The 13,935-nt window shown below is 42.7% G+C and overlaps 1 protein-coding gene and 1 pseudogene across 1 annotated transcript in view; both read right to left on the bottom strand.

Annotated features, from left to right (window-relative positions):
* LOC101661582 (heterogeneous nuclear ribonucleoprotein F) overlaps nt 1–5,620 on the bottom strand; it is a 17,941-nt gene extending 12,321 nt beyond the window's left edge. The window contains exons 1-3 of the mRNA XM_004715303.2: nt 5,547–5,620; nt 5,167–5,228; nt 3,490–3,550 (exon numbers count right to left, since the gene is read on the bottom strand). The gene's annotated coding sequence lies outside the window, so the exon portion shown is untranslated. The remainder of the gene's footprint in view (nt 1–3,489; nt 3,551–5,166; nt 5,229–5,546) is intronic.
* Nucleotides 5,621–6,655: 1,035 nt separating this feature from the next.
* Nucleotides 6,656–6,807, bottom strand: LOC115873122 (annotated as a pseudogene).
* Nucleotides 6,808–13,935: the final 7,128 nt, after the last annotated feature.

Genomic DNA, 13,935 nt, shown 5'->3' with positions numbered 1-13,935 from the left:
TAGCTAAATCCAGAGTAATATACTCTTCCTGTATCTTCTCATGAAAACAAATAGTATATAGCTTATACTGAAATTAACAGAACCGTTTCTCTACAAAGAACAAGCTACCACTGCACTATATTATCTACTGCAAGCTACCTAATATTTATAACAAAGAATAAAAAAAAATCATATCAAATTTTCTTAAAAGCTGGTAGATTTTCCTGAAGACTATCTATGGGAGATGAGAGTTGTAGGACCTAATACAGTATAGGAGATAGGAGAAATAACATGTGAGTAATAGGAATTCTGTCTGAGCTCTATAAAGAGTTAAGTCTTAGAAACCACAGGGATAGTTCTACTCCTATAAGGGCATTATGAGCAGTCATTTTTAATAGGAATCCCAGAAAAACGGGGGATGGAGCAGGAGGAGAACATTTTTTGCTATCTTAAATTAAGCTCAGTTGTCCCTCTAATCATGTAGGTAAAATTACATTTAAAGAAGAAAAACTGCTTTGGAAAAGATTATATCCTTAAGATAAAACTAAAATAAAATGGCAGCAGACATCTGCTTTGAAACACTGAAAAGATCTAAAAACAACACTATTTGGCCTACCACTTATTTTCGGGGGGGGGCGGGGATCACCTGCATGTTAAAAGCTTTGTACTATTAGCACATACTCCCAATCATTCAGATTGTGTAGTAATAATTTAGGGAGAAAGATGGAGCTTTTCTAGAGTTATATCCTCAGGAAACTCAGTCCTAGTCCTAGAGGTCACTCAGTAAGCATAGACACAATGGCAGTGAATTTCAGGCAGAGTACTACCGAGAAAGGCAGATTAATGAAACTCCAAAAAGAAAACCTTACTATGATTTATAGCTTCATTGTTTTTGACCCAGGATATTTGGTGGGACTGTGGGACAGGAATTGGACTGTTGATCAAATGCACCAGTCACTCTACAGGGAAATAAAGTTGTCTACTTCCAGATAATTTAATCTCAGGAATCCTGTATATCAGAATCCATTTAATGGCAACACATTGCTTCTTCCCCTCCCCTCTCCCACAGGGAGCTAAGATGATTCAGGGGAGAAAGACTTCTTTTTACTAACAGATGGAGAGACAGAGGGAGGAGAAAAAAAAGTAATACATTTTATGTGAATAAAAAAATGAATACAACTGTTCAGTATTTTGAGAGGGTTTCAAAATTCTATTATCTCCATTTCCACCCTTTTTTGATGTCCTCTCATACTTCAAATCTTTCCCTAGCATATTCTAACCAAACATCATGTAAAGCATATTAGAAACCAGTTAAGCTATGACAAATCATCCCTGCATGACAAATCATACCCATTGAACTGTGCCTCCTCCTCCCCACTACAAATGTGCTGTAAATCCTAATCCCCTGTACCCGTAGATGCCATCTATTTAATAGGACTTTTTCCTTTTAAGTGAGGACATACCAGTATCATGTGTAATCAGTCTCTCTTGAGATTAAGGCTAAGGCGTCAAATGACCCTTTCACAGGGGTCACCCGATTCATATCAGTAACAAAAATACTTACGAAGTAGCAACGAAAATACTATTTGGGGGTTACCACAACACGAGGAACTGTATTAAAGGGTTGCGGCATTAGAAAGGTTGAGAACCATTGCCCTAGAAAGAAATAAGGTTTCTAGCATACTGCTTCCCACTGAAGATCTAGTCCTAGAAACTTTATGGGACAGCTCTATCCTGTCCTACAGCCACAATGAGTCAGAATCAACTTGACAGCAGCCAACTGGATAGGTTAGAGATCTATCCCAAAGACATGTTTTGTGTTTATTTTGCAAAGCTTCGTTTTATTTGTACATTAAGTATCTAGTCAACCTGGAGTTGGTTTTCCATTTTCACTAGTTTTAGAATTGGCTTAAGTTTTACAAGTCAAGTTGTCAATCATGAATTCAGATGTAGTACACCAAATCTAAAAATAAGCAAAGCAATAATTATACAGCTAGCATGACCAGATTGGATTTACTCCAGGATGCAAGGGTACTTGATCATTCAATCACAAACTGGTAAAGATGCTTTCAACTTCAAATTATTTCACAACAATTAATGTGATATGGTAAAATCCACTAGTTTATATTAGGAAAAAATCAGTGGCTGGCTTTGGTACATGCTAAGTAGGGATCCAATTCATCATGACAGAATAGCAAACAAGAATAAAAGCCTGTATTTTAATATAAAATCTATTTTAATCAAACGATTGATAAAAGAAATCTCTATAGAAGTATGCCTTTTATACCAGTAAATTAATACATAACTAAAAATATCACTAATTTGCAAACTAGTCATCTAGAAAATGACTATCAGTGGCTGCCAGCATCAAAAAAGAGAACACAAACCAAGTGCCTCGACAGCACCTCTAGTGGTATTTCTCCCCCAAAGATCTTGGGGCATCATAACCTTTACGGCTAACCAGCATTTTAAAAGGAAAATCTAAAGGACAGATATTTAAAGAGCCCCACAGAAGTGCATTTGGGGGAAAAAAAAAAATCCCAGAGTATGGGGAACTCAGGACAATTGGATTTGGTTGACAAAATACAATGGAAGATTAATACTGTAAAATTGATAGTGTGCTGTAAATTAACTGTTCTTTTTAAAACTACTTTTAATATAAGTAAGGCTCCATTATGGTGATGTACAATGTGTCATTTAATTTCACAAAATTTAAAAAATTGTGGCTTGCATTCTATTTATTTTGGACAGTGCTTCTAAGTTAAAAATAACCTTGTTTAGATTTCAATTAAAATCAATCTATAAAATCACACAGCCAGACATTTTTTTGAACAATGAGCACTTGGAATCAAGGATATGTCTGTGTGATTGAGAATTGTGGTTGTTTTTTAGAGTCCTTATTAATACAAGCTGAAACACTTAATGAATAAATATTTTTTAAATATTTTGGATTTGCTGCAATAAGCCGCCAGGCAGAACTCTAATCTCCATTTGCCCATCAAAAAGAACACTCATGAGAGGGAAAAAAGGGCTCATTAAGCTGTGTCCCTGGCAAATTTCTGTTCTCCCAGACTGCTAATGAACATATTAGAAAATGTCGTGAAACCTAGTTGATGTGGCTCTAGAAAGAGCAGACAGTTCAAGCATGGTTTCTTCACTTCAACTATAGTGATCCAACACCACGAGCTGGTTCCCCAATCCTCTACAGCAAGAGCTCGAGGTTTGGTCATAGTGGAGGGCAAAATGGTCCTGGAAATCATTTTCAGGTAGGTCTTTTGTTTAATGGGAAGCTTTTTAACACCACCTAAGTGGAAACCAAAGCAACTAACAATTTTAAAATAAGTAAAATTACCAAATGAGGAAATAAAAAGATCCTAACATCTGAATCTTAAGTTTCCAAACTTTGGGGCTCACTGGCCCCTTTCAGAAAAAAATTAAACGGTCCTTTCTCCCCACTCCCCCCAAACGTTTGTACTAGCCCATTATCCAAGTTCATGAGTGAGTGAGCACCTGCTTTTGCGCCTCCCTAGGTCGTTCCAGCGTCGTCGTCGTCAGCGTCCGTCCCCCCTCCCTTAAAAGGGAAACACCAATGTAAATAGCAATTTCTTTAAAAAACACAGCAACAAAAGAGGACAAATGCGAAGGGTGAGCTTACTTAAGCAAATTTACTTTAAAACAAAAATTAATCTTGGCTAGAAGATAATAGCTAAGGCAACTTTTCACTGGTATATATCCTTATTAACTAACCTCTTCTCTAATTACTGAGGCATTTTCACTGATTAGAAATTCAACGTTAGCTTTCAAAACCACAAGCTAGAAGTCATGATTAAATTAAGACGAGCCGTTCCTACGGCTTTTTAACTAAAAGGTTATCTGTAACTTTCCAACTCTCCATGGGCCAGCCGCTTCCCGTCCGGTTCTGGTTGGGCCGCCACGACTTCGCCTAAGAAGCCGAGACGCGCCACTTCCCTCGCCCTCCAGGTCCACTCGTTGTAAAAACTAGGAACTAAATTCCTACTGCGAGTGCCGACTTATTAGCGTTACCTTCCACAGGAGGCTTCCGCCGAATCCCCCGGAAAAAGGCGCGCCTCGGTGAAGAAACCAACTGCGCCGCCGGCCACGAGGAGACGGCGAGGTTGGCGCCTCCTCCCCTCCCCCACCGGATTGCGGCGCAGCGCTTCCGGTGCGAGGGAGACCCGAGCGCGCGACCCGGCGCTCCCGAGCAGCCACAGCGGGCCTAGGACCCAAGAGCCCCGCGCAAAGCCAAGAGGCGCCTGTGGCCGCCAAAGCACGCTCGGGGCCGGCCCGGCCCCCGGGGCTCGCCTGCGAAAAGCGCAGGAAGCCCTCCGCCGGCCAGGGGGGCCGGCCAGGGGCCCCTCCAACTTCGGGACGGGGATTGGCGGGGCGGTGCTCCGCCCAGGGTCACAGAGCGGGGTCGTGCAGGCCGGCGTCGGGCGGGCAGGGGCGAGGGAACGGAACAAGGAAACGGAAGCGGGGCCCCAAGGAAACCGCTCTTCGCGGCTTCAGGCGGGAAGGAGAGCCCGAGCCCCGCGCCAATGAAGGCCCGGCAGAGTCGGGAAGTTTTTTGTTGTTTACGAGCGGGGCGTACTTCACAGAAAGCACTCTAAGATTCAAAGTAAAGGCAAGGCAAAACCGGAGTCACGAGGAGAAGGAAACATCCCCTAACACCCACCTCCACGGAGAGGAAAGACAGAAACGGAAGGCGCCGAACCACCACAGGCCTAAGGCGCTGGAAAAAGGCGGCTTCAAGGGCTAAAAAATGGCTCCTCGCCGAGTAAGGTGGTGTGCTCTAACCCAAGCCGAAGTACACCGCTTTCACTCAAGAAGATAACTTTTCCTGGTTAGCGCCCAGGGCGCTGGAAATGGCGGGCTCCCACTCACCCTTCCACAGCGCGCCCCGCCGCCGGCCGCCAGCCCCAGCGAGTTTCTGCACACTGCCTGCGTCTCGGCGAACTCGAGCCCTTCCCGCCCGGGCACGGAGCCCGCCCCCTGATTGCTAAATCTCCCTAGTCCCCACCCCTTACCCCGTCCCCTGGTGAGCGCCCTTGACCTCAGACCCCGCCCCCCATCAAACCTCAGTTCCGCGGCCCCCACGCCTTTTCCCGTTCTCCGCCCCCGAGTACGCGCTCAGCCCGCCACCTTGTCCCTCCCCTGGTTCCCGCTCACCTTGGGCTTCACGCTCCCGCTCTCCACATCGGGTGCCTCGCTCGCTCGTCCCACCGGAGCACCTAGAGCAAAGTGGAACATGGGGAGCTTGGCGGTTGTACTAGAGGCAGTTGAGGCTTGTTTACCATCACCATGGAAACCCCTGCCAGCGCGCTTAGGCGGTCCCCCTAGGGGGCGGTGCCAAATGCGCAAGTGAGCACGAGCTTACTACTCTAGCCGCGTCGAGCACTTCCGGGAGGCCCAGTTACCTTCGGCGTCTCCAGCCCCTGCTCGGCCACACACCCTCGGTTCCTGAGAGTCGCAGCTCTGGAAACCTGTACCCTCGCCCGTCTGTCGCCTGCGACCTAGACCGCAGGCTCGTCCCTTTCCCGAGTCCTCACCTTCAACTCCCGTAAGACACGACGCAGCCCTGGTTCCACCAAGGAGCCGGAAGAAGGAAAGGATCGCAGCGGGGCGGATGCCGGGGCGGAGCGGTATCTGGGCGGGGCCTCCACGGCGGGCGTCCAGGGGGCGGGACCACGAGGTCGCCATTGTGACGCTTTCGGAGCGGAGGCAGTGATTGGCTCTCCGGCCGCGGCACTCCGCTGTGGCCAGAGGAGGGGCGACGTAGGGGTACTGTCGCCCAATGACCAGAGCAGTGTTCCCTGTCTCTGACTGTCTTTCAGGGCCTGTCCTGCTCTCAGTCCGCTGGCGACACGACTTGGGGAGCTTGGCCGCCCGCGGGGCCTCCTGGGAGACGGACGAGGATAGGCCGCTAGCGCGCCATTGTGACACGCCAGACGCTGAGGCTGCGATTGGCCAACGGACGCGGGCCGTGGCCTAGGCCCCTAGGGAGAGCTAGGCGGGAATACGTGCCCTGGAAGTTGGGCTCCTTGGGGAAGAGGATCGGTGGGGCTAACAGGCACCCTAGTGTGAGGAGGAAGGTGAACCACGGTCCCCTTGAGGATACTGCTTGGGTGTTCCCCCTCTGAGAACTGTAAAAAATAACCCAAGGACTGAATAGATTCGTGAGGGTGTTTTGCTGAAAGAAAGCAACATCAGGGACAGGAAAGGCGTCTTTGAGCCCTGGGACGGACGTAAAGCAGCAGGTTTAGTGTCTTTGGCAGACTCAACACCTGAGCACAAGGACTGAGTGGGGCTCCTCTGCCCGAGCAGTGGAGCAGCTTTTCTTCAGAGGTTCTAGGGCTGTACGACCGTTTGGTTCTTGGAACACCCGTCACCAAGAAGATAGAAAATAATGTTCATAGACAGGTTAAGCAAAAGATTTATTCCTAACTACCAGAAAAATTAAACGTTTAGAAACGTGTGAGTGGAACACCATAAAGACAGCACAGTTTCTAAAGAAATTGTTACAGAAAAGCAATAAAATGCTGCCATTGTCAGAAGGAGGTGCAAACGTGAAGAGGAAAAAAATTGCTAAATTACAGAAAGTTGGTCTTACAAAAATTATACACTTTTTAAGAACTTTTTTTTTTTTTTTTGGAGAAATCAGGAGAGAGCATGAATTCAGTCCCCCACTACCACAAATTAAGCAGTTGAGTTTCCCACATTGGGGAAATCGCAGGCGTCAGCACATCTCGAGTGCCTCAACCTAGGAAAACCACCTCCTTGCTCGTGGTACTTCCTCTGCCAGATAGGTATAGATACACATTTTTAATAAGCCTTAGAGAGATGCTCATGTTGCAGAAAGGTGTACAATAAGCCTTAGAAAGATGCTCATGTTGCAGAAAGGCGTACTCAACATCCCCAAAATAAACTGGTCTTTAAGGATGGCTCATAAAGCCTCTCCCTCTTTACCATTAGGGAGAAGAAAATGAAGGAAGTGAGAAAGCCAATTGAATTGCCCAGCTAGAGCATAAGTCATCCAAGTGTAATCAAGACCAGGTGATCTATTAGGCCAAGATAAGTGTTAGCACTAAGATGGAAGCAAAGTTGTACAATTAGCTGCAGATCACTGCAAATCATCCTCATAGGGTTTTCAATGGCGGATTTTTTTCCTCTCTCACCACCAAGTCAATTCGGACTCAGCACAACCCCAAAGAACAGGATAGAACTGCCCCTGTTGGTTTCTAAGACTTAACTATTCAAGGCATTAGAAAGCCTCATTTCTACTGGTCTAACTGGTGGTTTTGAACTGCTAATCCTATGATTAACATCCCAACACTTTAACAGAGTTGTCTTTTTAAAAAAAAAAAAAAACATTGGTGGGAAGGAGGGGGAAAAATGAGCTGACACCAAGGGCTCAGGTGGAAAGCGGGTGTTGTGAGAATGATGAAGTCAACATATGTACTAATGTGCTGGGCACAAATGATGTATGTACGGATTGTGATGAGTTGTACGAGCCCATAATAAAATGATTATTAAATATAAAAAAAGCAACAGATTGTAAATAGACTAGGTAGGAGGGCAGTGTTGGCAGACTGGGTCCAGCAAATGGTGTTTTAGCTTTGTCATTAGTGAAATTGGGGTGAATGTTGGTGAAATGAGGTCCTTATCTTTATTCCAAGTTGTCAGGTTTTTGGTCCAATTATGAGTTTTTCAATGAAAATAGCTTAATATATTTGCCTCTGGAACCTCAGGACAGAAAACTTCATTTGAATAAAAAAGTGTGAGGAAGGGGGCAGCTCACATCTTTGTCTCAATAGCTTTATTTTTTTAGAAATATAGCTGTTAAAACATGCAGAATATTATAGTTAACACATTTTAAAAGTGTTAACATTTTGCCTTATTTGTTTTTAAGTGAAAAATTACAAGTACACTTCTTTGAGGTGACTTAGTTTTTAATAAACTATAATCTAATGCAATTTTTGAGTGATTCAATATTCCAAACTTTCAAAAATGCTTAATATTCCGATGTGTGTTTATATTAACATTATTATCAATTACCTTCAAGTCAATGCTGACTCCTGGAGGCCCCGTGTGTGTCAGAGTATAAGTGTGTGAACTGTGGTTTTTCAATGGTTCATATTTTTTTAGTTTACCAAGCTTTTCTTCTGCAGTACCTTTGGGTGGACTTGAGCCTCTATCCAAGAGCTCCATATTAAAGTTAAATTAAAAACCCATTGATAATGTGTCAGTTCCAGTTCATTGTAGGACTGAGTCTAAGCACCCGATCGGGTGTCCAAGTTTTGATCTTTAAGGAACACTACAGCCACATCTTTCTCCTGTGGAGCGGCAGCTGCGTTCAAAACACCAATCTTTTTGTTAACGGCTGAATGCTTTAACCACTGCAGCACCAGGGATGCTTCTACATTACCTTTACCTAAAATAACTTGGTCTTTACTCTTGGTTGCTGAGTAAGAATTCTAAACTCTTAGAATTTCCTGAGTAATTGATGTGACTTTGTTATCAGGAGTCCTGGTGGCACAGTGGCCAAGTGCTTGACTACTGACTGAAAGGTCAAAAATTGAAACTTAAAGGACAGAATACAACTGTTCCCTAACATTTCCAGGACTGTAAATCTTTGCTCTGATATCTTCCAAGGAGCAGCTGATAAGAGTCAGAATTGTGTTTGGTTTTTGTAATTCTCTAGGCCTTCAGACCACATCTATGCCAAATTCACGTCAAATAGTCCATTTGGGTTCATAGCCACCAACACAGAGAACAGATAATTGCATTTTTCTCCTGAGGAGCAGCTGCTAGGTTTGAACCTAGCCTTGTGGTTAGCAGTCCAAGGCTTACCTGACAGTGACACCTGAGCTCTTTGACCTCACCTGAGAGTTTATGAGGAGCCTGGTAGCATAGTGAGTGACAAGTTGGGCTACTAACCAGGTAGGCATTTGAAACCAACCAGCCAACCCGACGGAGAAAGAGGAGGCTTTCTCTTACCATAAAGATTTACAATTTTAAGGGGGAAGATGATCTCAAGGACTCCTTGTAGAAAAAGACTGTTTGGAAACTGATTGTGGTAAAATTGTACAAATCTACTTGACGTGACTGAATGATAGAGTGATGTGATATACATATTCAATCCCAATGAATTAAAAAAATCCCAACTCAAATTTAAAAAAAAAAAGATTTACTGTATAGGAAATCCACTGGGGCAGTCTACTAATAAAGTTGCCATGAGTTGGAATCAACTTGATGGCAATGAGTGAGTTTTGAGGGTATGTTAATTAAGTGACTTAGGTAAGACCACTTAGTGGTATCAGCTGACCCCAGGGGAGAGGACTGGTTCAATAAATCATCTCCCTATGTAATAACTCAATAAAAGCTCTAGAGTCTAGACACTGGGCTTTCTAGTTAATGAAATAGGAAAAATAGTCCCTCCCTTATGGGGACATTGAAGTTTCACATTGGGAACCCTCCCTTTATATACTTTATATACTTTCCTTTGTACTGCTCCTGATTTGTATTCTTTATAATAAAGTTGAAATCATAAGTATAGTGTTTTCTGTGAATTCTGTGAGTCATTCCAGTTGAATTATCAAACAGAAGGGAATAGTGAGAATCAGCAGGTCAGAAGTGAAGGGAGCTGGGCACTCCTGAGCTTACAGTTGATATCCTGAGGAGATCAAGCAGCAATATGTGTTGCTAATATTTATATTTGGAACAATTAATGAAAAACTATATTCCAAGTTTTATCGTGGAATAAATTTGAGATAATAATGGCTGATATTGTGGCCTTTGAAAGTTCCAGACCTACAATGGAAGGAAAAAAACATTTATTAGTAAAGAAGATAAATTGGACTAAAATGGTTTGGTGTGTGAATACCAATGGCAGAGACAGAGGATACAAAAGAGATAAGTTTACTTCCTCATATACAAAGAAATCAAGACTCTTCAAAAAATATAACTTGCATGACAAATAGTCTCAAAACAGTAACCACAAAACTACCTATGTTTTTGCTTTTCTCAAAGTATCCCAAACAGGCAAGAAAGTCAAATTGCTTCAAAAAGCCAGTGCCGGCCTGATAGGATAGCATTGTACTGTGTCTGCAGGACCAAGGAAACTACACTTCCCAGAATTCTCTTCCATGGGCAACATCCATTGTTGTACCTGATTTGGAAGGCCGGAAAAGACTGGCTATTGTTTTTTGGGCTACAACTGCTTCGCCACTTTCTGGTGCACCATTTAACTTCTCTGTCTTGTCACTGTGTGTAGTTGGAGACCCACATTATCGATGGCAATGGCAACAAAAAGGAAGAGACACCCACTTTTTTTTCTTTCAGACTTCACTTTAGAAATTTGTCATTTTATTCTGTTTATTTGAAAAGAATGTAAGTCTAGAACATTTCCTCAAACACATGGGAAAACCCCCCCTCTAGCTCCCAGTTTTCTGGAAGAGTAGTATTACTCAAGGTGGCTCCATCTACCTTTGACTCTAAAGATAGTCAGTACAACTCTTCTTGATATTATTGAAATATTGAATTGTATGACATGCTGTATGACGTGTATGAAGTGCTAAGAAAACTTTTTTTTTAAAGCCAGTAACTATGGAGTTAACCCCAAATTATAGCAACCCCATATGTACTAAAATAGACTAATACATGGGGTTTTCAACGAATGATTTTTCAGAAGTGAATTCCAGAGACTTTTTGCTGAGGTACCTCTGGGGAACCTGAATATCCAACCTGCACTTTAGCAACTGAGCAGTTTCTCATTTGTACCAACCAGTGACTGATCATAAAGATACTAGGAATTTTATCTTGAAAACACAAATTAATGAGTTATCTCCACTTAGCTCTACAAAGTGGCATATTCTTTCCTGTCTTTGGAGTCGCTGTAGACTGTGATTACTTTTGGGTGTAATACTTAAAACTTTTCTTTCTCATCCATTTTTGTGGAGAAATTCATCTGAGTTGAGAACAGATTTTGTTTTTATTCTCAGTAGTCTACCAGTTATACTTACTCTCATCCACTTTACAACCATGTTACAGGATTGAGACAGCAGACAACCCTGCCTCTGTGTTTCTGAAATGGTTAGTCTTTACAGGAGTAGGCAGCCCTCTTTCTACCCCAGAGCTGCTGGTGCTTTCAAACTGCTGACCTTGCAGTTAGCTGCCCAATAGGGAACCACCAGGATTAGGAGGGGGTTAAATCCTGACCTTCCTAGAGGGTGTGAACCAAGTCACACCCTTTGTTTCCTTGGAGGTGTCTTTAAGGCTACTTTACTAGAGGGTGTTACTGAAGATTTGCCTAAGACAGTAGATTGTCTTGATTTTTTTAGTGCCTATCCCATGAATGTTACTATAGCTTAGTTAAATAACATTTGTCCCCACGGATGAATTATCAATAAGTAAGGTAACCATATGCTTACATCATTAACAAAACAGAGACAAAACTAAGAACCATAGATGCCAAGTTAAAAAGAAAACCAAGCACAATGCCAGGCCCCTAACAATATAGTTGAAAGTTTACTTACAACAGTATATAAATTGAATAAATACACAAAATACAAACTTCACTAAGTCCACAAATCACTATGTAACAGATGAGCATCATAATCACTAACTTTTTTTCTGCACACATTTTTATTGTAAATTAGGTGGGGGTTTGCATTTTTGGACCATTCAACAGTTTAAACTACTAATAAACGCCCCTGTAGTTTTACCCTTGACCTGCTCCTTGAGCTCTCTTCTCCCTCGTATGGGTTACACTCATCCATAATGCCCAAGTTAACACTGGTCCATAGGCCCGGGGGTTGGCAAACTGCAGCTAGATAGTCATATGCTTCTCTTCAGTACATACATGTGGCTCTGAAGTAAAAGTGGAAATGAAAATAAAATTATAGTTTCATTTATAGGATATTATTCTGATTAATGGTGGTTTCATTTGTTTGTAAATATATATTTATGGTGCTCGACTAATTTTTAAGTGATTGTGAGACAGGATTAGCTCTGCCATCTCAAAAGCTGGCCAACTCCATTTAGCGTATTGCTTTCTCTTTCTAAAATCATTTTACTGGGGGCTCATATACCTCTTATCACAATCCATACATACATCAATTGTGTAAAGCACATTGGTACATTCCTTACCTTCATCATTCTCAAAACATTGCTCTCCACGTAAGCCCCTGGCGTCAGTTCCTCATTTTTCCCTCTCCCTTCCTGCTCCCCCCTCCCTCATGAACCCTTGATAATTTATAAATTATTATTTTGTTATATCTTGCCCTGCCCAACGTCTCCCTTCACCCACTTCTCTGTTGTCCATCCCCCAGGGAGGAGGTTATATGTAGATCCTTGTGATTGGGTCCCCCTTTCTACCCCACCATCCCTCCACCCTCCGGTATCACCACTCTCACCACTGGTCCTGAAGGGATCATCTGTCCTGGATTCCCTGTGTTTCCAGTTCCTATATAAACCAGTGTACATCCTCTGGTCTAGCCAGATTTGTAAGGTAGAATTGAGATCATGAGAGTTGGAGGGGAGGGAGGGTGGGGAGAAGGGGAGGAAGCATTTAAGAACTAGAGGAAGGTTGTATGTTTCATTGTTGCTACTGACTGGCTCATCTCCTCCCCCCAACCCTTCTGTAAGGGGATGTACGGTTGTGTATAGATGGGCTTTGGGTCCCCACTGCACTCTCCCCCTCATTCACAATGATATGATTTTTTGTTCTTTGATGCCTGATACCTCATCCCTTCAACACCTCTTGGTCACACAGGCTGGTGTGCTTCTTCCATGTGGGCTCTGTTGCTACTGAGCTAGATGGTCGCTTGTTTACCTTCAAGTCTTTAAGACCCCAGACACTATATCTTTTGATAGCCAGGCTCCATCAGCTTTCTTCACCACATTTGCTTATGTACCCATTTGTCTTCAGTGATCATATATCATATCATCGGGGAGGCTCTAAGGAACATTTTGGCTGTTCTTATTATAAGACAGGATTTGTCCTTTTGTACTTTTAGTATTCTTCACCAGCACCACAATTCAAATGCATTGATTCTTCAGTCTTTCTTATTCATCGTCCAACTTTCACATGCATATGAGGCAACTGAAAATACCATGGCTTGGGTCACGTGCACATTAGTCCTCAAATTAACATCCTTGCTTTTCAACACTTTAAAGAGATCTTGCACAGCAGATTTAAAAGTGGTAAATTTAATGCTGGTCTTATATTTGCATTTAACTAATTTTGGTCATTGATCATTTTTATGAAAGTCTGTAAGTAATTGGTTACTGGCCATCTGTTCCTCAGTTTGCACATTTAAAGAAAAACCTAGTTGTATTGTTCCTTGTCTCCCAACAATAAATCCACCTGACATTTTACAAAAATGGAAAATCAAAAGAGGAAATTGATAAATAGAAATGAAAGCTCAGCAAAGAAATAAAAGTGATAGTGGTAAAAGTGAAATTAGAATTAAACATAAATCAAGTGCTAAAATAAATATCTGGCTGTGGTATTATTGACACTGCCATCATTCAAGAGTCTAGATAAGCAATCACAAGAACTTGTTGAATGAGAGGAGCCCGAGTGGTATAATGGTTATATGTTGGGCTGCTCACTGCAAGAACTTGCTGAAGGGGGGCATTTAATGACAATTGAGGAAAGAGGGTGTGATATGATGTCCCAGAGGAATTGATGCAAGCAAAGCACTTTACATTAAAGAACTCTTGGAAAATAAATAACAAAAACAAAGAACTCTCGGAGCTACTTCATGACATAGAAAACACAAAAGATAGCTTTTTTAAAAAAGATACCTTTTGAAAGCTCATCCAGACTTAGAAAGGAATGTGGGGAACCGATTACATGGAACTGTGTGTGACCTCCTCCCTGGGGGACAGACAACCAAAAAGTGGATGAAGGGAGACGTCGGACAGGGCAAGATA

The sequence above is a fragment of the Echinops telfairi genome, unplaced genomic scaffold (assembly GCF_000313985.2).
Source record: "Echinops telfairi isolate 266 unplaced genomic scaffold, ASM31398v2 ScPeMD7_7462;HRSCAF=8500, whole genome shotgun sequence".
NCBI lineage: Eukaryota > Metazoa > Chordata > Mammalia > Afrosoricida > Tenrecidae > Echinops > Echinops telfairi.
This window is presented reverse-complemented; position numbering and strand designations above follow the sequence as displayed.